The 23,779-nt window shown below is 40.7% G+C and overlaps 15 non-coding genes and 2 pseudogenes across 15 annotated transcripts; 10 read left to right on the forward strand and 7 right to left on the reverse strand.

Moving 5' to 3' along the window:
• Window positions 1–347: 347 nt before the first annotated feature.
• TRNAN-AUU (transfer RNA asparagine (anticodon AUU)) lies at window positions 348–421 on the reverse strand. The gene has a single exon. It is a non-coding gene; the product is annotated as a tRNA-Asn (tRNA).
• A 1,557-nt stretch (window positions 422–1,978) lies between these two features.
• Window positions 1,979–2,120, reverse strand: LOC135018165 (U1 spliceosomal RNA; annotated as a pseudogene).
• A 152-nt stretch (window positions 2,121–2,272) lies between these two features.
• On the reverse strand, window positions 2,273–2,436 carry LOC135018187 (U1 spliceosomal RNA). Its single transcript, XR_010215936.1, has one exon. It is a non-coding gene; the product is annotated as a U1 spliceosomal RNA (small nuclear RNA).
• A 671-nt stretch (window positions 2,437–3,107) lies between these two features.
• LOC135018152 (U1 spliceosomal RNA) lies at window positions 3,108–3,270 on the reverse strand. Its single transcript, XR_010215905.1, has one exon. It is a non-coding gene; the product is annotated as a U1 spliceosomal RNA (small nuclear RNA).
• Window positions 3,271–3,422: 152 nt separating this feature from the next.
• On the reverse strand, window positions 3,423–3,586 carry LOC135018123 (U1 spliceosomal RNA). Its single transcript, XR_010215877.1, has one exon. It is a non-coding gene; the product is annotated as a U1 spliceosomal RNA (small nuclear RNA).
• Window positions 3,587–4,278: 692 nt separating this feature from the next.
• On the reverse strand, window positions 4,279–4,420 carry LOC135018178 (U1 spliceosomal RNA; annotated as a pseudogene).
• Window positions 4,421–4,572: 152 nt separating this feature from the next.
• LOC135018122 (U1 spliceosomal RNA) lies at window positions 4,573–4,736 on the reverse strand. The gene has a single exon (XR_010215876.1). It is a non-coding gene; the product is annotated as a U1 spliceosomal RNA (small nuclear RNA).
• A 13,455-nt stretch (window positions 4,737–18,191) lies between these two features.
• Window positions 18,192–18,355, forward strand: LOC135018207 (U1 spliceosomal RNA). The gene has a single exon (XR_010215955.1). It is a non-coding gene; the product is annotated as a U1 spliceosomal RNA (small nuclear RNA).
• Window positions 18,356–18,507: 152 nt separating this feature from the next.
• Window positions 18,508–18,670, forward strand: LOC135018150 (U1 spliceosomal RNA). The gene has a single exon (XR_010215903.1). It is a non-coding gene; the product is annotated as a U1 spliceosomal RNA (small nuclear RNA).
• Window positions 18,671–19,341: 671 nt separating this feature from the next.
• On the forward strand, window positions 19,342–19,505 carry LOC135018188 (U1 spliceosomal RNA). Its single transcript, XR_010215937.1, has one exon. It is a non-coding gene; the product is annotated as a U1 spliceosomal RNA (small nuclear RNA).
• Window positions 19,506–19,657: 152 nt separating this feature from the next.
• LOC135018153 (U1 spliceosomal RNA) lies at window positions 19,658–19,820 on the forward strand. The gene has a single exon (XR_010215906.1). It is a non-coding gene; the product is annotated as a U1 spliceosomal RNA (small nuclear RNA).
• A 646-nt stretch (window positions 19,821–20,466) lies between these two features.
• LOC135018210 (U1 spliceosomal RNA) lies at window positions 20,467–20,630 on the forward strand. The gene has a single exon (XR_010215958.1). It is a non-coding gene; the product is annotated as a U1 spliceosomal RNA (small nuclear RNA).
• A 152-nt stretch (window positions 20,631–20,782) lies between these two features.
• LOC135018167 (U1 spliceosomal RNA) lies at window positions 20,783–20,945 on the forward strand. Its single transcript, XR_010215919.1, has one exon. It is a non-coding gene; the product is annotated as a U1 spliceosomal RNA (small nuclear RNA).
• A 671-nt stretch (window positions 20,946–21,616) lies between these two features.
• Window positions 21,617–21,780, forward strand: LOC135018196 (U1 spliceosomal RNA). The gene has a single exon (XR_010215945.1). It is a non-coding gene; the product is annotated as a U1 spliceosomal RNA (small nuclear RNA).
• A 152-nt stretch (window positions 21,781–21,932) lies between these two features.
• Window positions 21,933–22,095, forward strand: LOC135018154 (U1 spliceosomal RNA). Its single transcript, XR_010215907.1, has one exon. It is a non-coding gene; the product is annotated as a U1 spliceosomal RNA (small nuclear RNA).
• A 646-nt stretch (window positions 22,096–22,741) lies between these two features.
• Window positions 22,742–22,905, forward strand: LOC135018211 (U1 spliceosomal RNA). The gene has a single exon (XR_010215959.1). It is a non-coding gene; the product is annotated as a U1 spliceosomal RNA (small nuclear RNA).
• Window positions 22,906–23,057: 152 nt separating this feature from the next.
• On the forward strand, window positions 23,058–23,220 carry LOC135018168 (U1 spliceosomal RNA). The gene has a single exon (XR_010215920.1). It is a non-coding gene; the product is annotated as a U1 spliceosomal RNA (small nuclear RNA).
• The last annotated feature ends 559 nt before the right edge of the window (window positions 23,221–23,779 follow it).

Genomic DNA, 23,779 nt, shown 5'->3' on the forward strand with positions numbered 1-23,779 from the left:
ATGAAGCAAGTTTAATTTAGTAATAGGTGAAAAACCATCCTTACAAAGGTGTTAATCAGAGACTTGGCTTTGTGGACACTTTTCAGAGAACAAATTTGTTAGCATAAAAATAAAGCCAGAAAATGAAGAGCTGTTTAATCACTCGATTGGATTTTTCTGCCAGCATATTTTTTTTCTCTGCAACCCACTGCTAGATTGTGCTTCCTAGCTGTTTTTTATAAAATCACTGAATCAAATCTAACTCTGATTACATCAGAGAAGGCCATGTACCCTACACCATAAGAGGAGGTTTGAAATTTTGATTTGTCTACTTAAATATCACCAAAATCTGATCACAAGGTTAATTACGTCCCTGGGTGGGATTGAACCACCAACCTTTTGGTTAATAGCCAAACACACTAACCGATTGCGCCACAGAGACACTTTGCAAAAAGTACATACTGACAAAGGCTAATAAGCATACATCTAGAACGTTTCCTAGAAAAACATTAAAAAATCAATAATCTGGAGAGTTTTTGTAAGATGTTTCTTCCATCAACCAACGAATAAACACATTGGTACTTTCCCATGATGAGTGAGTGCTTCAGGATCTCTTGCACTTACATGGGCAGCAGAGTACTGCAATGGAAGCATGCTGGACCCATAACCCAGAGGTAGGCAGATTGAAACTATCCTTTGCTATATGCATTTTTTTTTTAATTTAAGTAATCAAAACTGGGATTGATATTTTTGCTCTTTTATTTTTACTTAAAGTACAATAACTTTTACCATTTTAATTTGTTTTAATAGTATATTGACAGTATAGTTTTCTTTCAAAAATCCACTTAATTTTCTTTACCCTGTTATTAAAATGGTAATTGACAAAAAAAACTACATTGTCACCAGAAGAGCAATACAAAATGTACAAGTGATATATTAAAATCATCTTTCCAGCTTGAATTTCAATGATGCATTGGGGCAACAATTTTGTGAGAAACATCTTCACCCTTAAATAAAGATTTTCGTAATTCCTTACCTGTGTGCTAATTAGATATCACCTTGTTTTCACATTAAACAGACTTCCACATGAGAAAGCAGCAAGGATGCAGTGGCGTTAATGTTTCCTGGTGTCAACCTGTATTATTTCAGTAGACATTGAAATGAGGATGCATCTTGCTGCCTTTCCAATGAAGCAAGTTTAATTTAGTAATAGGTGAAAAACCATCCTTACAAAGGTGTTAATCAGAGACTTGGCTTTGTGGACACTTTTCAGAGAACAAATTTGTTAGCATAAAAATAAAGCCAGAAAATGAAGAGCTGTTTAATCACTCAATTGGATTTTTACTGCCAGCATATTTTTTTTCTCTGCAACCCACTGCTAAATTGTGCTTCCTAGCTGTTTTTTATAAAATCACTGAATCAAATCTAACTCTGATTACATCAGAGAAGGCCAGGTACCCTACACAATAAGAGGGGGTTTGAAATGTTGACTTGTCTACTTTAATATCACCAAAATCAGATAACAAGGTAAATTACGTCCCTGGGTGGGATTGAACCACCAACCTTTTGGATAATAACCGAACACGCTAACTGATTGCGCCACAGTGACACTTTGCAAACGTACATTCTGACAAACGCTAATAAGCATTCATCTAGAACGTTTCCTAGAAAAACTTTAAAAAGTCAATAATCTGGAGAGTTTTTGTAAGATGTTTCTTCCATCAATCAACGAAGAACATTCAAGCTGATTTCTTGCAGCAGCTGGGCACTGTAACAGCTCCAGAGCTGCTCTGTAAGGCAACTAAAAGGGTGTGGGCCCTGCAGCACTACCTGTAGTTCGCATTGTGCGTTGGAAGGCACAAAGTAAGCAGACGGGAGAAGTCAAGATAGTGCGCAAGGGCATAGAAGGGAGCGGCTCAAGAAAAGAGAAGTGGAAACAGACAGCAAACTAGGCTGGAGAGAGACCTGAGACAAAGAGATCTGAATTATATGAGAGCCGACCAGGGGAAACACAAATTATGCAGTCGAGTTTCCCACATTTGGGGAAATCGCTGGAGCAGCACACACAGAGTGCAATGGGTGAGCCTTGCCCTGGGAGAAGCACCTTCATGATCATAGTATCTCACCTGGCAGGTAAGTAGGAGTTGGGCAAGAGCTGAGGAGGGTCGCTGCTCGGGCACCCCCCTGTCAAGTGAAGGAGATCCAACTGAGGCAGCACAAGAGAACTCTCGAAAGAAGAACAAGGCTAGAGGAAGATCTGAGACACAGAAATCTGGCTTTTACCAGAGCTGACCAGAGGAAAGCACAAACACAGTCCCCCACTACCACAAATAATGCAGTCGAGTTTCCCACATTTGGGGAAATCACAGGGGTCAGCATACCCAGAATGCAATGAATGAACCTCACCCTGGGAGAACAATCTTCATGACCATGGTATCTCCTATGCAAAATAAGTATGATTTGGGATAGGGCTGGGGAGGGCCGCTGCTCAGGCACATCTCTGTCAAGTAAAGGAGATTCAACTGAGGCAGCACAAGGGAACTCTCATCTGGGGACAACAACTGCAGGGAGAACACATATTTTCAGATGAACATGGGAGGGCAGAAGGCTGCCTAATACTGAAGCACACCCAAACAACAAACCAAATGCAATAACTAGTACAAGCATTCCTGGGGGAAGGCCTGCAGCAGATGGATTTGCATATGGTGATGTCATCCAAGCAGTGGGTCAAAGTTGGCTTCAACCCTCGTCTGCATATGAAAAGAGAAAAGGGGCGTGCAGGGCATGGCGGCCTTTTGCGGCGCTTGGATGACCCCTAGTTCGCATTAAACACCTCCACCCTACTTCGGTGTGGGGCTCTTGTTGGCTATGCCCCAGCCCCTGAAGCATTCAAGCTGATTACTTGCAGCAGCTGGGCACTGTAATAGCTCCAGAGCTGCTCTGTAAGGCAAGTAAAAAGGTGTGGGCCCTGCAGCACTACCTGTAGTTCGCATTGTGCGTTGGAAGGCACAAAGTAAGCAGATGGGAGAAGTCAAGATAGTGCGCAAGGGCATAGAAGGGAGCGGCTCAAGAAAAGAGAAGTTGAAACAGACAGCAAACTAGGCTGGAGAGAGACCTGAGACAAACAGATCTGAATTATACGAGAGCTGACCAGGGGAAACACAAATTATGCAGTCAAGTTTCCCACATTTGGGGAAATCACAGGAGCAGCACACCCAGAGTGCAATGGGTGAGCCTTGCCCTGGGAGAAGCACCTTCATGATCATAGTATCTCACCTGGCAGGTAAGTAGGAGTTGGGCTTGAGCTGGGGAGGGTCGATGCTCGGGCACCCCCCTGTCAAGTGAAGGAGATCCAACTGAGGCAGCACAAGGGAACTCTCGAAAGAAGAACAAGGCTAGAGGAAGATCTGAGACAAATAAATCTGACTTTTACCAGAGCTGACCAGAGGAAAGCACAAACATAGTCCCCCACTACCACAAATAATGCAGTTGAGTTTCCCACATTTGGGGAAATCATAGGAGTCAGCATACCCAGAATGCAATGAATGAACCTCACCCTGGGAGAACAATCTTCATGACCATGGTATCTCCTATGCAAAATAAGTATGATTTGGGATAGGGCTGGGGAGGGCCGCTGCTCAGGCACATCTCTGTCAAGTAAAGGAGATTCAACTGAGGCAGCACAAGGGAACTCTCATCTGGGGACAACAACTGCAGGGAGAACACATATTTTCAGATGAACATGGGAGGGCAGAAGGCTGCCTAATACTGAAGCACCCCCAAACAACAAACCAAATGCAACAACTAGTGCAAGCATTCCTGGGGGAAGGCCTGCAGCAGATTGATTTGCATATGGTAATGCCATCCAAGCAGTGGGTCAAAGTTGGCTTCAACCCTCGTCTGCATATGAAAAGAGAAAAGGGGCGTGCAGGGCATGGCGGCCTTTTGCGGCGCTTGGGTGACCCTTAGTTCGCATTAAACACCCCCACCCTCCTTCGGTGTGGGGCTCATGTTGGCAATGCCCCAGCCCCTGAAGCATTCAAGCTGATTTCTTGCAGCAGCTGGGCACTGTAACAGCTCCAGAGCTGCTCTGTGAGGCAAGTAAAAGGGTGTGGGCCCTGCAGCACTACCTGTAGTTTGCATTGTGTGTTGGAAGGCACAAAGTAAACAGACGGGAGAAGTCAGGATAGTGCGCAAGGGCATAGAAGGGAGCGGCTCAAGAAAAGAGAAGTGGAAACAGACAGCAAACTAGGCTGGAGAGAGACCTGAGACAAAGAGATCTGAATTATATGAGAGCCGACCAGGGGAAACACAAATTATGCAGTCAAGTTTCCCTCATTTGGGGAAATCACAGGGGCAGCACACCCAGAGTGCAATGGGTGAGCCTTGCCCTGGGAGAAGCACCTACATGATCATAGTATCTCACCTGGCAGGTAAGTAGGAGTTGGGCTAGAGCTGCGAAGGGTCGCTGCTCGGGTACCCCCCTGTCAAGTGAAGGAGATCCAACTGAGGCAGCACAAGGGAACTCTCGAAAGAGGAACAAGGCTAGAGAAAGATCTGAGACAAAGAAATCTGATTTTTACCAGAGTTGACCAGAAGAAAGCACAAACACAGTCCCCCACTACCACAAATAAAGCAGTTGAGTTTCCCACATTTGGGGAAATCACAGGGGTCAGCATACCCAGAATGCAATGAATGAATCTCACCCTGGGAGAACAATCTTCATGACCATGGTATCTCCTATGCAAAATAAGTATGATTTGGGATAGGGCTGGGGAGGGCCGCTGCTCAGGCACATCTCTGTCAAGTAAAGGAGATTCAACTGAGGCAGCACAAGGGAACTCTCATCTGGGGACAACAACTGCCAGAAGAGCAATACAAAATGTACAAGTGATATATTAAAATCATCTTTCCAGCTTGAATTTCAATGATGCATTGGGGCAACGATTTTATGAGAAACATCTTCACCCTTAAATAAAGATTTTCTTAATTCCTTACCTGTGTGCTAATTAGATATCACCTTGTTTTCACATTAAACAGACTTCCACATGAGAAAGCAGCAAGGATGCAGTGGCGTTAATGTTTCCTGGTGTCAACCTGTATTATTTCAGTAGACATTGAAATGAGGATGCATCTTGCTGCCTTTCCAATGAAGCAAGTTTAATTTAGTAATAGGTGAAAAACCATCCCTACAAAGGTGTTAATCAGAGACTTGGCTTTGTGGACACTTTTCAGAGAACAAATTTGTTAGCATAAAAATAAAGCCAGAAAATGAAGAGCTGTTTAATCACTCAATTGGATTTTTTTGCCAGCATATTTCTTTTTCTCTGCAACCCACTGCTAAATTGTGCTTCCTAGCTGTTTTTATAAAATCACTGAATCAAATCTAACTCTGATTACATCAGAGAAGGCCAGGTACCCTACACCATAACAGGGGGTTTGAAATTTTGACTTGTCTACTTAAAGATCACCAAAATCTGATCACAAGGTCAATTACGTCCCTGGGTGTGATTGAACCACTAACCTTTTGGTTAGTAGCCATACACACTAACTGATTGCGCCACAGAGACACTTTGCAGAAGTAAATACTGACAAAGGCTAATAAGCATTCATCTAAAACGTTTCCTAGAAAAACTTTAAAAAGTCAATAATCTGGAGAGTTTTTGTAAGATGTTTCTTCCATCAACCAACGAAGAAACACATTGGTACTTTCCCATGATGAGTGAGTGCTTCAGGATCTCTTGCACTTACATGTGCAGCAGAGTACAGCAATGGAAGCATGCTGGGCCCATAACCCAGAGGTAGGCAGATTGAAACTATCCTCTACTATATGCATTTTTTTTTGTTAATTAAAGTAATCCAAAACTGGGATTGATATTTTGGCTCTTTTATTTTTACTTAAAGTACAATAACTTTTACCATTTTAATTTGTTTTAATAGTATATTGACAGTATTGTTTTCTTTCAAAAATCCACTTAATTTTCTTTACCCTATTATTAAAATGGTAATTGACAAAAACAAACTACATTGTCACCAGAAGAGCAATACAAAATGTACAAGTGATATATTAAAATCATCTTTCCAGCTTGAATTTCAATGATGCATTGGGGCAACGATTTTGTGAGAAACATCTTCACCCTTAAATAAAGATTTTCTTAATTCCTTACTTGTGTGCTAATTAGATATCACCTTGTTTTCACATTAAACAGACTTCCACATGAGAAAGCAGCAAGGATGCAGTGGCGTTAATGTTTCCTGGTGTCAACCTGTATTATTTCAGTAGACATTGAAATGAGGATGCATCTTGCTGCCTTTCCAATGAAGCAAGTTTAATTTAGTAATAGGTGAAAAACCATCCCTACAAAGGTGTTAATCAGAGACTTGGCTTTGTGGACACTTTTCAGAGAACAAATTTGTTAGCATAAAAATAAAGCCAGAAAATGAAGAGCTGTTTAATCACTCAATTGGATTTTTTTGCCAGCATATTTCTTTTTCTCTGCAACCCACTGCTAAATTGTGCTTCCTAGCTGTTTTTATAAAATCACTGAATCAAATCTAACTCTGATTACATCAGAGAAGGCCAGGTACCCTACACCATAACAGGGGGTTTGAAATTTTGACTTGTCTACTTAAAGATCACCAAAATCTGATCACAAGGTCAATTACGTCCCTGGGTGTGATTGAACCACCAACATTTTGGTTAGTAGCCGTACACACTAACTGATTGCGCCACAGAGACACTTTGCAGAAGTAAATACTGACAAAGGCTAATAAGCATTCATCTAAAACGTTTCCTAGAAAAACTTTAAAAAGTCAATAATCTGGAGAGTTTTTGTAAGATGTTTCTTCCATCAACCAACGAAGAAACACATTGGTACTTTCCCATGATGAGTGAGTGCTTCAGGATCTCTTGCACTTACATGTGCAGCAGAGTACAGCAATGGAAGCATGCTGTGCCCATAACCCAGCGGTAGGCAGATTGAAACTATCCTCTGCTATATGCATTTTTTTTTGTTAATTAAAGTAATCCAAAACTGGGATTGATATTTTGACTCTTTTATTTTTACTTAAAGTACAATAACTTTTACCATTTTAATTTGTTTTAATAGTATATTGACAGTATTGTTTTCTTTCAAAAATCCACTTAATTTTCTTTACCCTATTATTAAAATGGTAATTGACAAAAACAAACTACATTGTCACCAGAAGAGCAATACAAAATGTACAAGTGACAAAGGCTAATAAGCATACATCTAGAACGTTTCCTAGAAAAACATTAAAAAATCAATAATCTGGAGAGTTTTTGTAAGATGTTTCTTCCATCAACCAATGAATAAACACATTGGTACTTTCCCATGATGAGTGAGTGCTTCAGGATCTCTTGCACTTACATGTGCAGCAGAGTACTGCACTGGAAGCATGCTGGACCCATAACCCAGAGGTAGGCAGATTGAAACTATCCTTTGCTATATGCATTTTTTTTGTTAATTTAAGTAATCAAAACTGGGATTGATATTTTTGCTCTTTTATTTTTACTTAAAGTACAATAACTTTTACCATTTTAATTTGTTTTAATAGTATATTGACAGTATAGTTTTCTTTCAAAAATCCACTTAATTTTCTTTACCCTATTATTAAAATGGTAATTGACAAAAAAAACTACATTGTCACCAGAAGAGCAATACAAAATGTACAAGTGATATATTAAAATCATCTTTCCAGCTTGAATTTCAATGATGCATTGGGGCAACAATTTTGTGAGAAACATCTTCACCCTTAAATAAAGATTTTCTTAATTCCTTACCTGTGTGCTAATTAGATATCACCTTGTTTTCACATTAAACAGACTTCCACATGAGAAAGCAGCAAGAATGCAGTGGCGTTAATGTTTCCTGGTGTCAACCTGTATTATTTCAGTAGACATTGAAATGAGGATGCATCTCTCTGCCTTTCCAATGAAGCAAGTTTAATTTAGTAATAGGTGAAAAACCATCCCTACAAAGGTGTTAATCAGAGACTTGGCTTTGTGGACACTTTTCAGAGAACAAATTTGTTAGCATAAAAATAAAGCCAGAAAATGAAGAGCTGTTTAATCACGCAATTTGATTTTTTTGCCAGCATATTTCTTTTTCTCTGCAACCCACTGCTAAATTGTGCTTCCTAGATGTTTTTATAAAATCACTGAATCAAATCTAACTCTGATTACATCAGAGAAGGCCAGGTACCCTACACCATAACAGGGGGTATGAAATTTGACTTGTCTACTTAAAGATCACCAAAATCTGATAACAAGGTCAATTAGGTCCCTGGGTGGGATTGAACCACCAACCTTTTGGTTAATAGCCATACATACTAACTGATTGCGCCACAGAGACACTTTGCAAAAGTCCATACTGACAAAGGCTAATAAGCATTCATCTAAAACGTTTCCTAGCAAAACTTTAAAAAGTCAATAATCTGGAGAGTTTTTGTAAGATGTTTCTTCTATCAACCAACGAAGAAACACATTGGTACTTTCCCATGATGAGTGAGTGCTTCAGGATCTCTTGCACTTACATGTGCAGCAGAGTACAGCAATGGAAGAATGCTGGGCCCATAACCCAGAGGTAGGCAGATTGAAACTATCCTCTGCTATATGCATTTTTTTGTTTGTTAATTAAAGTAATCCAAAACTGGGATTGATATTTTGGCTCTTTTATTTTTACTTAAAGTACAATAACTTTTACCATTTTAATTTGTTTTAATAGTATATTGACAGTATTGTTTTCTTTCAAAAATCCACTTAATTTTCTTTACCCTATTATTAAAATGGTAATTGACAAAAACAAACTACATTGTCACCAGAAGAGCAATACAAAATGTACAAGTGATATATTAAAATCATCTTTCCAGCTTGAATTTCAATGATGCATTGGTGCAACGATTTTGTGAGAAACATCTTCACCCTTAAATAAAGATTTTCTTAATTCCTTACCTGTGTGCTAATTAGATATCACCTTGTTTTCACATTAAACAGACTTCCACATGAGAAAGCAGCAAGGATGCAGTGGCGTTAATGTTTCCTGGTGTCAACCTGTATTATTTCAGTAGACATTGAAATGAGGATGCATCTTGCTGCCTTTCCAATGAAGCAAGTTTAATTTAGTAATAGGTGAAAAACCATCCTTACAAAGGTGTTAATCAGAGACTTGGCTTTGTGGACACTTTTCAGAGAACAAATTTGTTAGCATAAAAATAAAGCCAGAAAATAAAGAGCTGTTTAATCACTCAATTGGATTTTTCTGCCAGCATATTTTTTTTCTCTGCAACCCACTGCTAAATTGTGCTTCCTAGCTGTTTTTATAAAATCACTGAATCAAATCTAACTCTGATTACATCAGAGAAGGCCAGGTACCCTACACCATAACAGGGGGTTTGAAATTTTGACTTGTCTACTTAAAGATCACCAAAATCTGATAACAAGGTCAATTAGGTCCCTGGGTGGGATTGAACCACCAACCTTTTGGTTAATAGCCGTACATACTAACTGATTGCGCCACAGAGACACTTTGCAAAAGTCTATACTGACAAAGGCTAATAAGCATTCATCTAAAACGTTTCCTAGAAAAACTTTAAAAAGTCGATAATCTGGAGAGTTTTTGTAAGATGTTTCTTCCATCAACCAACGAAGAAACACATTGGTACTTTCCCATGATGAGTGAGTGCTTCAGGATCTCTTGCACTTACATGTGCAGCAGAGTACTGCAATGGAAGCATGCTGGGCCCATAACCCAGAGGTAGGCAGATTGAAACTATCCTCTGCTATATGCATTTTTTTTTTGTTAATTAAAGTAATCCAAAACTGGGATTGATATTTTGTCTCTTTTATTTTTACTTAAAGTACAATAACTTTTACCATTTTAATTTGTTTTAATAGTATATTGACAGTATTGTTTTCTTTCAAAAATCCACTTCATTTTCTTTACCCTATTATTAAAATGGTAATTGACAAAAACAAACTACATTGTCACCAGAAGAGCAATACAAAATGTACAAGTGATATATTAAAATCATCTTTCCAGCTTGAATTTCAATGATGCATTGGGTCAACAATTTTGTGAGAAACATCTTCACCCTTAAATAAAGATTTTCGTAATTCCTTACCTGTGTGCTAATTAGATATCACCTTGTTTTCACATTAAACAGACTTCCACATGAGAAAGCAGCAAGGATGCAGTGGCGTTAATGTTTCCTGGTGTCAACCTGTATTATTTCAGTAGACATTGAAATGAGGATGCATCTTGCTGCCTTTCCAATGAAGCAAGTTTAATTTAGTAATAGGTGAAAAACCATCCTTACAAAGGTGTTAATCAGAGACTTGGCTTTGTGGACACTTTTCAGAGAACAAATTTGTTAGCATAAAAATAAAGCCAGAAAATGAAGAGCTGTTTAATCACTCAATTGGATTTTTCTGCCAGCATATTTTTTTTCTCTGCAACCCACTGCTAAATTGTGCTTCCTAGCTGTTTTTTATAAAATCACTGAATCAAATCTAACTCTGATTACATCAGAGAAGGCCAGGTACCCTACACAATAAGAGGGGGTTTGAAATTTTGACTTGTCTACTTTAATATCACCAAAATCTGATCACAAGGTCAATTACGTCCCTGGGTGGGATTGAACCACCAACCTTTTGGTTAATAGCCGAACACACTAACCGATTGCGCCACCGAGACACTTTGCAAACAGTACTTACTGACAAAGGCTAATAAGCATACATCTAGAACGTTTCCTAGAAAAACATTAAAAAATCAATAATCTGGAGAGTTTTTGTAAGATGTTTCTTCCATCAACCAATGAATAAACACATTGGTACTTTCCCATGATGAGTGAGTGCTTCAGGATCTCTTGCACTTACATGTGCAGCAGAGTACTGCAATGGAAGCATGCTGGACCCATAACCCAGAGGTAGGCAGATTGAAACTATCCTTTGCTATATGCATTTTTTTTGTTAATTTAAGTAATCAAAACTGGGATTGATATTTTTGCTCTTTTATTTTTACTTAAAGTACAATAACTTTTACCATTTTAATTTGTTTTAATAGTATATTGACAGTATAGTTTTCTTTCAAAAATCCACTTAATTTTCTTTACCCTATTATTAAAATGGTAATTGACAAAAAAAACTACATTGTCACCAGAAGAGCAATACAAAATGTACAAGTGATATATTAAAATCATCTTTCCAGCTTGAATTTCAATGATGCATTGGGGCAACAATTTTGTGAGAAACATCTTCACCCTTAAATAAAGATTTTCTTAATTCCTTACCTGTGTGCTAATTAGATATCACCTTGTTTTCACATTAAACAGACTTCCACATGAGAAAGCAGCAAGGATGCAGTGGCGTTAACGTTTCCTGGTGTCAACCTGTATTATTTCAGTAGACATTGAAATGAGGATGCATCTCTCTGCCTTTCCAATGAAGCAAGTTTAATTTAGTAATAGGTGAAAAACCATCCCTACAAAGGTGTTAATCAGAGACTTGGCTTTGTGGACACTTTTCAGAGAACAAATTTGTTAGCATAAAAATAAAGCCAGAAAATGAAGAGCTGTTTAATCACGCAATTTGATTTTTTTGCCAGCATATTTCTTTTTCTCTGCAACCCACTGCTAAATTGTGCTTCCTAGATGTTTTTATAAAATCACTGAATCAAATCTAACTCTGATTACATCAGAGAAGGCCAGGTACCCTACACCATAACAGGGGGTATGAAATTTGACTTGTCTACTTAAAGATCACCAAAATCTGATAACAAGGTCAATTAGGTCCCTGGGTGGGATTGAACCACCAACCTTTTGGTTAATAGCCGTACATACTAACTGATTGCGCCACAGAGACACTTTGCAAAAGTTTATACTGACAAAGGCTAATAAGCATTCATCTAAAACGTTTCCTAGAAAAACTTTAAAAAGTCAATAATCTGGAGAGTTTTTGTAAGATGTTTCTTCCATCAACCAACGAAGAAACACATTGGTACTTTCCCATGATGAGTGAGTGCTTCAGGATCTCTTGCACTTACATGTGCAGCAGAGTACTGCAATGGAAGCATGCTGGGCCCATAACCCAGAGGTAGGCAGATTGAAACTATCCTCTGCTATATGCATTTTTTTTTGTTAATTAAAGTAATCCAAAACTGGGATTGATATTTTGGCTCTTTTATTTTTACTTAAAGTACAATAACTTTTACCATTTTAATTTGTTTTAATAGTATATTGACAGTATTGTTTTCTTTCAAAAATCCACTTCATTTTCTTTACCCTATTATTAAAATGGTAATTGACAAAAACAAACTACATTGTCACCAGAAGAGCAATACAAAATGTACAAGTGATATATTAAAATCATCTTTCCAGCTTGAATTTCAATGATGCATTGGGGCAACGATTTTGTGAGAAACATCTTCACCCTTAAATAAAGATTTTCTTAATTCCTTACCTGTGTGCTAATTAGATATCACCTTGTTTTCATATTAAACAGACTTCCACATGAGAAAGCAGCAAGGATGCAGTGGCGTTAATGTTTCCTGGTGTCAACCTGTATTATTTCAGTAGACATTGAAATGAGGATGCATCTTGCTGCCTTTCCAATGAAGCAAGTTTAATTTAGTAATAGGTGAAAAACCATCCCTACAAAGGTGTTAATCAGAGACTTGGCTTTGTGGACATTTTTCAGAGAACAAATTTGTTAGCATAAAAATAAAGCCAGAAAATGAAGAGCTGTTTAATCACGCAATTTGATTTTTTTGCCCAGCATATTTCTTTTTCTCTGCAACCCACTGCTAAATTGTGCTTCCTAGCTGTTTTTATAAAATCACTGAATCAAATCTAACTCTGATTACATCAGAGAAGGCCAAGTACCCTACACCATAACAGGGGGTTTGAAATTTTGACTTGTCTACTTAAAGATCACCAAAATCTGATAACAAGGTCAATTAGGTCCCTAGGTGGGATTGAACCACCAACCTTTTGGTTAATAGCCGTACATACTAACTGATTGCGCCACAGAGACACTTTGCAAAAGTCCATAATGACAAAGGCTAATAAGCATTCATCTAAAACGTTTCCTAGCAAAACTTTAAAAAGTCAATAATCTGGAGAGTTTTTGTAAGATGTTTCTTCCATCAACCAACGAAGAAACACATTGGTACTTTCCCATGATGAGTGAGTGCTTCAGGATCTCTTGCACTTACATGTGCAGCAGAGTACAGCAATGGAAGCATGCTGGACCCATAACCCAGAGGTAGGCAGATTGAAACTATCCTCTGCTGTATGCTTTTTTTTTTTGTTAATTAAAGTAATCCAAAACTGGGATTGATATTTTGGCTCTTTTATTTTTACTTAAAGTACAATAACTTTTACCATTTTAATTTGTTTTAATAGTATATTGACAGTATTGTTTTCTTTCAAAAATCCACTTAATTTTCTTTACCCTATTATTAAAATGGTAATTGACAAAAACAAACTACATTGTCACCAGAAGAGCAATACAAAATGTACAAGTGATATATTAAAATCATCTTTCCAGCTTGAATTTCAATGATGCATTGGGGCAACGATTTTGTGAGAAACATCTTCACCCTTAAATAAAGATTTTCTTAATTCCTTACCTGTGTGCTAATTAGATATCACCTTGTATTCACATTAAACAGACTTCCACATGAGAAAGCAGCAAGGATGCAGTGGCGTTAATGTTTCCTGGTGTCAACTTGTATTATTTCAGTAGACATTGAAATGAGGATGCATCTTGCTGCCTTTCCAATGAAGCAAGTTTAATTTAGTAATAGGTGAAAAACCATCCTTACAAAGGTGTTAATCAGAGACTTGGCTTTGTGGACACTTTTCAGAGAACAAATTTGTTAGCATAAAAATAAAGCCAGAAATTGAGCTGTTTAATCACGCAATTTGATTTTTTTGCCAGCATATTTCTTTTTCTCTGCAACCCACTGCTAAATTGTGCTTCCTAGATGTTTTTATAAAATCACTGAATCAAATCTAACTCTGATTACATCAGAGAAGGCCAGGTACCCTACACCATAACAGGGGGTATGAAATTTGACTTGTCTACTTAAAGATCACCAAAATCTGATAACAAGGTCAATTAGGTCCCTGGGTGGGATTGAACCACCAACCTTTTGGTTAATAGCCGTACATACTAACTGATTGCGCCACAGAGACACTTTGCAAAAGTTCATACTGACAAAGGCTAATAAGCATTCATCTAAAACGTTTCCTAGAAAAACTTAAAAAAGTCAATAATCTGGAGAGTTTTTGTAAGATGTTTCTTCTAATCAACCAACGAAGAAACACATTGGTACTTTCCCATGATGAGTGAGTGCTTCAGGATCTCTTGCACTTACATGTGCAGCAGAGTACAGCAATGGAAGCATGCTGGGCCCATAACCCAGAGGTAGGCAGATTGAAACTATCCTCTGCTATATGCATTTTTTTGTTTGTTAATTTAAGTAATCCAAAACAGGGATTGATATTTTGGCTCTTTTATTTTTACTTAAAGTACAATAACTTTTACCATTTTAATTTGTTTTAATAGTATATTGACAGTATTGTTTTCTTTCAAAAATCCACTTAATTTTCTTTACCCTATTATTAAAATGGTAATTGACAAAAACAAACTACATTGTCACCAGAAGAGCAATACAAAATGTACAAGTGATATATTAAAATCATCTTTCCAGCTTGAATTTCAATGATGCATTGGGTCAACAATTTTGTGAGAAACATCTTCACCCTTAAATAAAGATTTTCTTAATTCCTTACCTGTGTGCTAATTAGATATCACCTTGTTTTCACATTAAACAGACTTCCACATGAGAAAGCAGCAAGGATGCAGTGGCGTTAATGTTTCCTGGTGTCAACTTGTATTATTTCAGTAGACATTGAAATGAGGATGCATCTTGCTGCCTTTCCAATGAAGCAAGTTTAATTTAGTAATAGGTGAAAAACCATCCTTACAAAGGTGTTAATCAGAGACTTGGCTTTGTGGACACTTTTCAGAGAACAAATTTGTTAGCATAAAAATAAAGCCAGAAAATGAAGAGCTGTTTAATCACTCGATTGGATTTTTCTGCCAGCATATTTTTTTTCTCTGCAACCCACTGCTAAATTGTGCTTCCTAGCTGTTTTTTATAAAATCACTGAATCAAATCTAACTCTGATTACATCAGAGAAGGCCATGTACCCTACACCATAAGAGGATGTTTGAAATTTTGACTTGTCTACTTAAATATCACCAAAATCTGATCACAAGGTTAATTACATCCCTGGGTGGGATTGAACCACCAACCTTTTGGTTAATAGCCAAACACACTAACCGATTGCGCCACAGAGTCCATACTGACAAAGGCTAATAAGCATACATCTAGAACGTTTCCTAGAAAAACATAAAAAAATCAATAATCTGGAGAGTTTTTGTAAGATGTTTCTTCCATCAACCAACGAATAAACACATTGGTACTTTCCCATGATGAGTGAGTGCTTCAGGATCTCTTGCACTTACATGTGCAGCAGAGTACTGCAATGGAAGCATGCTGGACCCATAACCCAGAGGTAGGCAGATTGAAACTGTCCTTTGCTATATGCATTTTTTTTTGTTAATTTAAGTAATCAAAACTGGGATTGATATTTTTGCTCTTTTATTTTTACTTAAAGTACAATAACTTTTACCATTTTAATTTGTTTTAATAGTATATTGACAGTATAGTTTTCTTTCAAAAATCCACTTAATTTTCTTTACCCTATTATTAAAATGGTAATTGACAAAAAAAACTACATTGTCTCCAGAAGAGCAATACAAAATGTACAAGTGATATATTAAAATCATATTTCCAGCTTGAATTTCAATGATGCATTGGGGCAACAATTTTGTGAGAAACATCTTCACCCTTAAATAAAGATTTTCGTAATTTCTTACCTGTGTGCTAATTAGATATCACCTTGTTTTCACATTAAACAGACTTCCACATGAGAAAGCAGCAAGGATGCAGTGGCGTTAATGTTTCCTGGTGTCAACCTGTATTATTTCAGTAGACATTGAAATGAGGATGCATCTTGCTGCCTTTCCAATGAAGCAAGTTTAATTTAGTAATAGGTGAAAAACCATCCTTACAAAGGTGTTAATCAGAGACTTGGCTTTGTGGACACTTTTCAGAGAACAAATTTGTTAGCATAAAAATAAAGCCAGAAAATGAAGAGCTGTTTAATCACGCAATTTGATTTTTTTGCAAGCATATTTCTTTTTCTCTGCAACCCACTGCTAAATTGTGCTTCCTAGATGTTTTTATAAAATCACTGAATCAAATCTAACTCTGATTACATCAGAGAAGGCCAGGTACCCTACACCATAACAGGGGGTATGAAATTTGACTTGTCTACTTAAAGATCACCAAAATCTGATAACAAGGTCAATTAGGTCCCTGAGTAAGATTGAACCACCAACCTTTTGGTTAATACCCATACATACTAACTGATTGCGCCACAGAGACACTTTGCAAAAGTCCATACTGACAAAGGCTAATAAGCATTCATCTAAAACGTTTCCTAGCAAAACTTTAAAAAGTCAATAATCTGGAGAGTTTTTGTAAGATGTTTCTTCCATCAACCAACGAAGAAACACATTGGTACTTTCCCATGATGAGTGAGTGCTTCAGGATCTCTTGCACTTACATGTGCAGCAGAGTACTGCAATGGAAGCATGCTGGGCCCATAACCCAGAGGTAGGCAGATTGAAACTATCCTCTGCTATATGCATTTTTTTTTGTTAATTAAAGTAATCCAAAACTGGGATTGATATTTTGTCTCTTTTATTTTTACTTAAAGTACAATAACTTTTACCATTTTAATTTGTTTTAATAGTATATTGACAGTATTGTTTTCTTTCAAAAATCCACTTCATTTTCTTTACCCTATTATTAAAATGGTAATTGACAAAAACAAACTACATTGTCACCAGAAGAGCAATACAAAATGTACAAGTGATATATCAAATTCATCTTTCCAGCTTGAATTTCAATGATGCATTGGGTCAACAATTTTGTGAGAAACATCTTCACCCTTAAATAAAGATTTTCTTAATTCCTTACCTGTGTGCTAATTAGATATCACCTTGTTTTCACATTAAACAGACTTCCACATGAGAAAGCAGCAAGGATGCAGTGGCGTTAATGTTTCCTGGTGTCAACTTGTATTATTTCAGTAGACATTGAAATGAGGATGCATCTTGCTGCCTTTCCAATGAAGCAAGTTTAATTTAGTAATAGGTGAAAAACCATCCTTACAAAGGTGTTAATCAGAGACTTGGCTTTGTGGACACTTTTCAGAGAACAAATTTGTTAGCATAAAAATAAAGCCAGAAAATGAAGAGCTGTTTAATCACTCAATTGGATTTTTCTGCCAGCATATTTTTTTTCTCTGCAACCCACTGCTAAATTGTGCTTCCTAGCTGTTTTTTATAAAATCACTGAATCAAATCTAACTCTGATTACATCAGAGAAGGCCAGGTACCCTACACAATAAGAGGGGGTTTGAAATTTTGACTTGTCTACTTAAATATCACCAAAATCTGATCACAAGGTCAATCAGGTCCCTGGGTGGGATTGAACCACCAACCTTTTGGTTAATAGCCGTACATACTAACTGATTGCGCCACAGAGACCCTTTTACTTGCCTTACAGAGCAGCTCTGGAGCTGTTACAGTGCCCAGCTGCTGCAAGAAATCAGCTTGAATGCTTAAGGGGCTGGGGCATAGCCAACATGAGCCCCACACCGAAGGAGGGTGGAGGTGTTTAATGCGAACTAGGGGTCATCCAAGCGCCGCAAAAGGCCGCCATGCCCTGCACGCCCCTTTTCTCTTTTCATATGCAGACGAGGGTTGAAGCCAACTTTGACCCACTGCTTGGATGACATCACCATATGCAAATCCATCTGCTGCAGGCCTTACCCCAGGAATGCTTGCACTAGTTGTTGCATTTGGTTTGTTGTTTGGGGGTGCTTCAGTATTAGGCAGCCTTCTGCCCTCCCATGTTCATCTGAAAATATGTGTTCTCCCTGCAGTTGTTGTCCCCAGATGAGAGTTCCCTTGTGCTGCCTCAGTTGAATCTCCTTTACTTGACAGAGATGTGCCTGAGCAGCGGCCCTCCCCAGCTCTATCCCAAATCATACTTATTTTGCATAGGAGATACCATGGTCATGAAGATTGTTCTCCCAGGGTGAGGTTCATTCATTGCATTCTGGGTATGCTGACCCCTATGATTTCCCCAAATGTGGGAAACTCGACTGCATTATTTGTGGTAGTGGGGGACTGTGTTTGTGCTTTCCTCTGGTCAGCTCTGGTAAAAGTCAGATTTCTTTGTCTCAGATCTTCCTCTAGCCTTGTTCTTTTTTTTAGAGTTCCCTTGCGCTGCCTCAGTTGGATCTCCTTCACTTGACAGGGGGGTACCCGAGCAGCAACCCTCCCCAGCTCTAGCCCAACTCCTACTTACCTGCCAGGTGAGATACTATGATCATGAAGGTGCTTCTCCCAGGGCAAAGCTCACCCATTGCACTCTGGGTGTGCTGCTCCTGCGATTTCCCCAAATGTGGGAAACTTGACTGCATAATTTGTGTTTCCCCTGGTCGGCTCTCGTATAATTCAGATTTCTTTGTCTCAGGTCTCTCTCCAGCCTAGTTTGCTGTCTGTTTCCACTTCTCTTTTCTTGAGCCGCTCCCTTCTATGCCCTTGCGCACTATCCTGACTTCTCCCGTCTGCTTACTTTGTGCTTTCCAATGCACAATGCAAACTACAGGTAGTACTTCTGGGCCCACACCCTTTTACTTGCCTTACAGAGCAGCTCTGAGGCTGTTACAGTGCCCAGCTGCTGCAAGAAATCAGCTTGAATGCTTCAGGGGCTGGGGCATAGCCAACATGAGCCCCACACCGAAGGAGGGTGGAGGTGTTTAATGCGAACTAGGGGTCATCCAAGCGCCGCAAAAGGCCGCCATGCCCTGCACGCCCCTTTTCTCTTTTCATATGCAGACGAGGGTTGAAGCCAACTTTGACCCACTGCTTGGATGGCATTACCATATGCAAATCAATCTGCTGCAGGCCTTCCCCCAGGAATGCTTGCACTAGTTGTTGCATTTGGTTTGTTGTTTGGGGGTGCTTCAGTATTAGGCAGCCTTCTGCCCTCCCATGTTCATCTGAAAATATGTGTTCTCCCTGCAGTTGTTGTCCCCAGATGAGAGTTCCCTTGTGCTGCCTCAGTTGAATCTCCTTTACTTGACAGAGATGTGCCTGAGCAGCGGCCCTCCCCAGCCCTATCTCAAATCATACTTATTTTGCATAGGAGATACCATGGTCATGAAGATTGTTCTCCCAGGGTGAGGTTCATTCATTGCATTCTGGGTATGCTGACCCCTGTGATTTCCCCAAATGTGGGAAACTCGACTGCATTATTTGTGGTAGTGGGGGACTGTGTTTGTGCTTTCCTCTGGTCAGCTCTGGTAAAAGTCAGATTTCTTTGTCTCAGATCTTCCTCTAGCCTTGTTCTTCTTTCGAGAGTTCCCTTGTGCTGCCTCAGTTGGATCTCCTTCACTTGACAGGGGGGTGCACGAGCAGCGACCCTCCCCAGCTCTAGCCCAACTCCTACTTACCTGCCAGGTGAGATACTATGATCAGGAAGGTGCTTCTCCCAGGGCAAGGCTCACCCATTGCACTCTGGGTGTGCTGCTCCTGCGATTTCCCCAAATGTGGGACACTTGACTGCATAATTTGTGTTTCCTCTGGTCGGCTCTCATATAATTCAGATCTCTTTGTCTCAGGTCTTTCTCCAGCCTAGTTTGCTGTCTGTTTCCACTTCTCTTTTCTTGAGCCGCTCCCTTCTATGCAGTTGCGCACTATCCTGACCTCTCCCGTCTGCTTACTTTGTGCCTTCCAACGCACAATGCATACTACAGGTAGTGCTGCAGGGCCCACACCCTTTTACATGCTTTACAGAGCAACTCTGGAGCTGTTACAGTGCCCAGCTGCTGCAAGAAATCATCTTGAATGCTTCAGGGGCTGGGGCATAGCCAACATGAGCCCCACACCGAAGGAGGGGTCATCCAAGCGCCACAAAAGGACACCATGCCCTGCACATCCCTTTTTTCTTTTCATATGCAGACGAGGGTTGAAGCCAACTTTGACCCACTGCTTGGATGACATCACCATATGCAAATCCATCTGCTGCAGGCCTTCCCCCAGGAATGCTTGCACTAGTTGTTGCATTTGGTTTGTTGTTTGGGGGTGCTTCAGTATTAGGCAGCCTTCTGCCCTCCCATGTTCATCTGAAAATATGTGTTCTCCCAGCAGTTGTTGTCCCCAGATGAGAGTTCCCTTGTGCTGCCTCAGTTGAATCTCCTTTACTTGACAGAGATGTGCCTGAGCAGCGGCCCTCCCCAGCCCTATCCCAAATCATACTTATTTTGCATAGGAGATACCATGGTCATGAAGATTGTTCTCCCAGGGTGAGGTTCATTCATTGCATTCTGGGTATGCTGACCCCTGTGATTTCCCCAAATGTGGGAAACTCGACTGCATTATTTGTGGTAGTGGGGGACTGTGTTTGTGCTTTCTTCTGGTCAACTCTGGTAAAAATCAGATTTCTTTGTCTCAGATCTTCCTCTAGCCTTGTTCCTCTTTTGAGAGTTCCCTTGTGCTGCCTCAGTTGGATCTCCTTCACTTGACAGGGGGGTACCCGAGCAGCGACCCTCCCCAGCTCTAGCCCAACTCCTACTTACCTGCCAGGTGAGATACTATGATCATGTAGGTGCTTCTCCCAGGGCAAGGCTCACCCATTGCACTCTGGGTGTGCTGCCCCTGTGATTTCCCCAAATGTGGGAAACTTGACTGCATAATTTGTGTTTCCCCTGGTCGTCTCTCGTATAATTCAGATCTCTTTGTCTCAGGTCTCTCTCCAGCCTAGTTTGCTGTCTGTTTCCACTTCTCTTTTCTTGAGCCGCTCCCTTCTATGCCCTTGCGCACTATCCTGACTTCTCCCGTCTGCTTACTTTGTGCCTTCCAACACACAATGCAAACTACAGGTAGTGCTGCAGGGCCCACACCCTTTTACTTGCCTCACAGAGCAGCTCTGGAGCTGTTACAGTACCCAGCTGCTGCAAGAAATCAGCTTGAATGCTTCAGGGGCTGGGGCATTGCCAACATGAGCCCCACACCGAAGGAGGGTGGGGGTGTTTAATGCGAACTAAGGGTCACCCAAGCGCCGCAAAAGGCCGCCATGCCCTGCACGCCCCTTTTCACTTTTCATATGCAGACGAGGGCTGAAGCCAACTTTGACCCACTGCTTGGATGGCATTACCATATGCAAATCAATCTGCTGCAGGCCTTCCCCCAGGAATGCTTGCACTAGTTGTTGCATTTGGTTTGTTGTTTGGGGGTGCTTCAGTATTAGGCAGCCTTCTGCCCTCCCATGTTCATCTGAAAATATGTGTTCTCCCTGCAGTTGTTGTCCCCAGATGAGAGTTCCCTTGTGCTGCCTCAGTTGAATCTCCTTTACTTGACAGAGATGTGCCTGAGCAGCGGCCCTCCCCAGCCCTATCCCAAATCATACTTATTTTGCATAGGAGATACCATGGTCATGAAGATTGTTCTCCCAGGGTGAGGTTCATTCATTGCATTCTGGGTATGCTGACCCCTGTGATTTCCCCAAATGTGGGAAACTCGACTGCATTATTTGTGGTAGAGGGGGACTGTGTTTGTGCTTTCCTCTGCTCAGCTCTGGTAAAAGTCAGATTTCTTTGTCTCAGATCTTCCTCTAGCCTTGTTCTTCTTTCGAGAGTTCCCTTGTGCTGCCTCAGTTGGATCTCCTTCACTTGACAAGGGGGTGCCCGAGCAGCGACCCTCCCCAGCTCTAGCCCAACTCCTACTTACCTGCCAGGTGAGATACTATGATCAGGAAGGTGCTTCTCCCAGGGCAAGGCTCACCCATTGCACTCTGGGTGTGCTGCTCCTGCGATTTCCCCAAATGTGGGACACTTGACTGCATAATTTGTGTTTCCTCTGGTCGGCTCTCATATAATTCAGATCTCTTTGTCTCAGGTCTTTCTCCAGCCTAGTTTGCTGTCTGTTTCCACTTCTCTTTTCTTGAGCCGCTCCCTTCTATGCAGTTGCGCACTATCCTGACCTCTCCCGTCTGCTTACTTTGTGCCTTCCAACGCACAATGCATACTACAGGTAGTGCTGCAGGGCCCACACCCTTTTACATGCTTTACAGAGCAACTCTGGAGCTGTTACAGTGCCCAGCTGCTGCAAGAAATCATCTTGAATGCTTCAGGGGCTGGGGCATAGCCAACATGAGCCCCACACCGAAGGAGGGGTCATCCAAGCGCCACAAAAGGACACCATGCCCTGCACATCCCTTTTTTCTTTTCATATGCAGACGAGGGTTGAAGCCAACTTTGACCCACTGCTTGGATGACATCACCATATGCAAATCCATCTGCTGCAGGCCTTCCCCCAGGAATGCTTGCACTAGTTGTTGCATTTGGTTTGTTGTTTGGGGGTGCTTCAGTATTAGGCAGCCTTCTGCCCTCCCATGTTCATCTGAAAATATGTGTTCTCCCAGCAGTTGTTGTCCCCAGATGAGAGTTCCCTTGTGCTGCCTCAGTTGAATCTCCTTTACTTGACAGAGATGTGCCTGAGCAGCGGCCCTCCCCAGCCCTATCCCAAATCATACTTATTTTGCATAGGAGATACCATGGTCATGAAGATTGTTCTCCCAGGGTGAGGTTCATTCATTGCATTCTGGGTATGCTGACCCCTGTGATTTCCCCAAATGTGGGAAACTCGACTGCATTATTTGTGGTAGTGGGGGACTGTGTTTGTGCTTTCTTCTGGTCAACTCTGGTAAAAATCAGATTTCTTTGTCTCAGATCTTCCTCTAGCCTTGTTCCTCTTTTGAGAGTTCCCTTGTGCTGCCTCAGTTGGATCTCCTTCACTTGACAGGGGGGTACCCGAGCAGCGACCCTCCCCAGCTCTAGCCCAACTCCTACTTACCTGCCAGGTGAGATACTATGATCATGTAGGTGCTTCTCCCAGGGCAAGGCTCACCCATTGCACTCTGGGTGTGCTGCCCCTGTGATTTCCCCAAATGTGGGAAACTTGACTGCATAATTTGTGTTTCCCCTGGTCGTCTCTCGTATAATTCAGATCTCTTTGTCTCAGGTCTCTCTCCAGCCTAGTTTGCTGTCTGTTTCCACTTCTCTTTTCTTGAGCCGCTCCCTTCTATGCCCTTGCGCACTATCCTGACTTCTCCCGTCTGCTTACTTTGTGCCTTCCAACACACAATGCAAACTACAGGTAGTGCTGCAGGGCCCACACCCTTTTACTTGCCTCACAGAGCAGCTCTGGAGCTGTTACAGTACCCAGCTGCTGCAAGAAATCAGCTTGAATGCTTCAGGGGCTGGGGCATTGCCAACATGAGCCCCACACCGAAGGAGGGTGGGGGTGTTTAATGCGAACTAAGGGTCACCCAAGCGCCGCAAAAGGCCGCCATGCCCTGCACGCCCCTTTTCACTTTTCATATGCAGACGAGGGCTGAAGCCAACTTTGACCCACTGCTTGGATGGCATTACCATATGCAAATCAATCTGCTGCAGGCCTTCCCCCAGGAATGCTTGCACTAGTTGTTGCATTTGGTTTGTTGTTTGGGGGTGCTTCAGTATTAGGCAGCCTTCTGCCCTCCCATGTTCATCTGAAAATATGTGTTCT

The sequence above is a fragment of the Pseudophryne corroboree genome, unplaced genomic scaffold (assembly GCF_028390025.1).
Source record: "Pseudophryne corroboree isolate aPseCor3 unplaced genomic scaffold, aPseCor3.hap2 scaffold_321, whole genome shotgun sequence".
NCBI lineage: Eukaryota > Metazoa > Chordata > Amphibia > Anura > Myobatrachidae > Pseudophryne > Pseudophryne corroboree.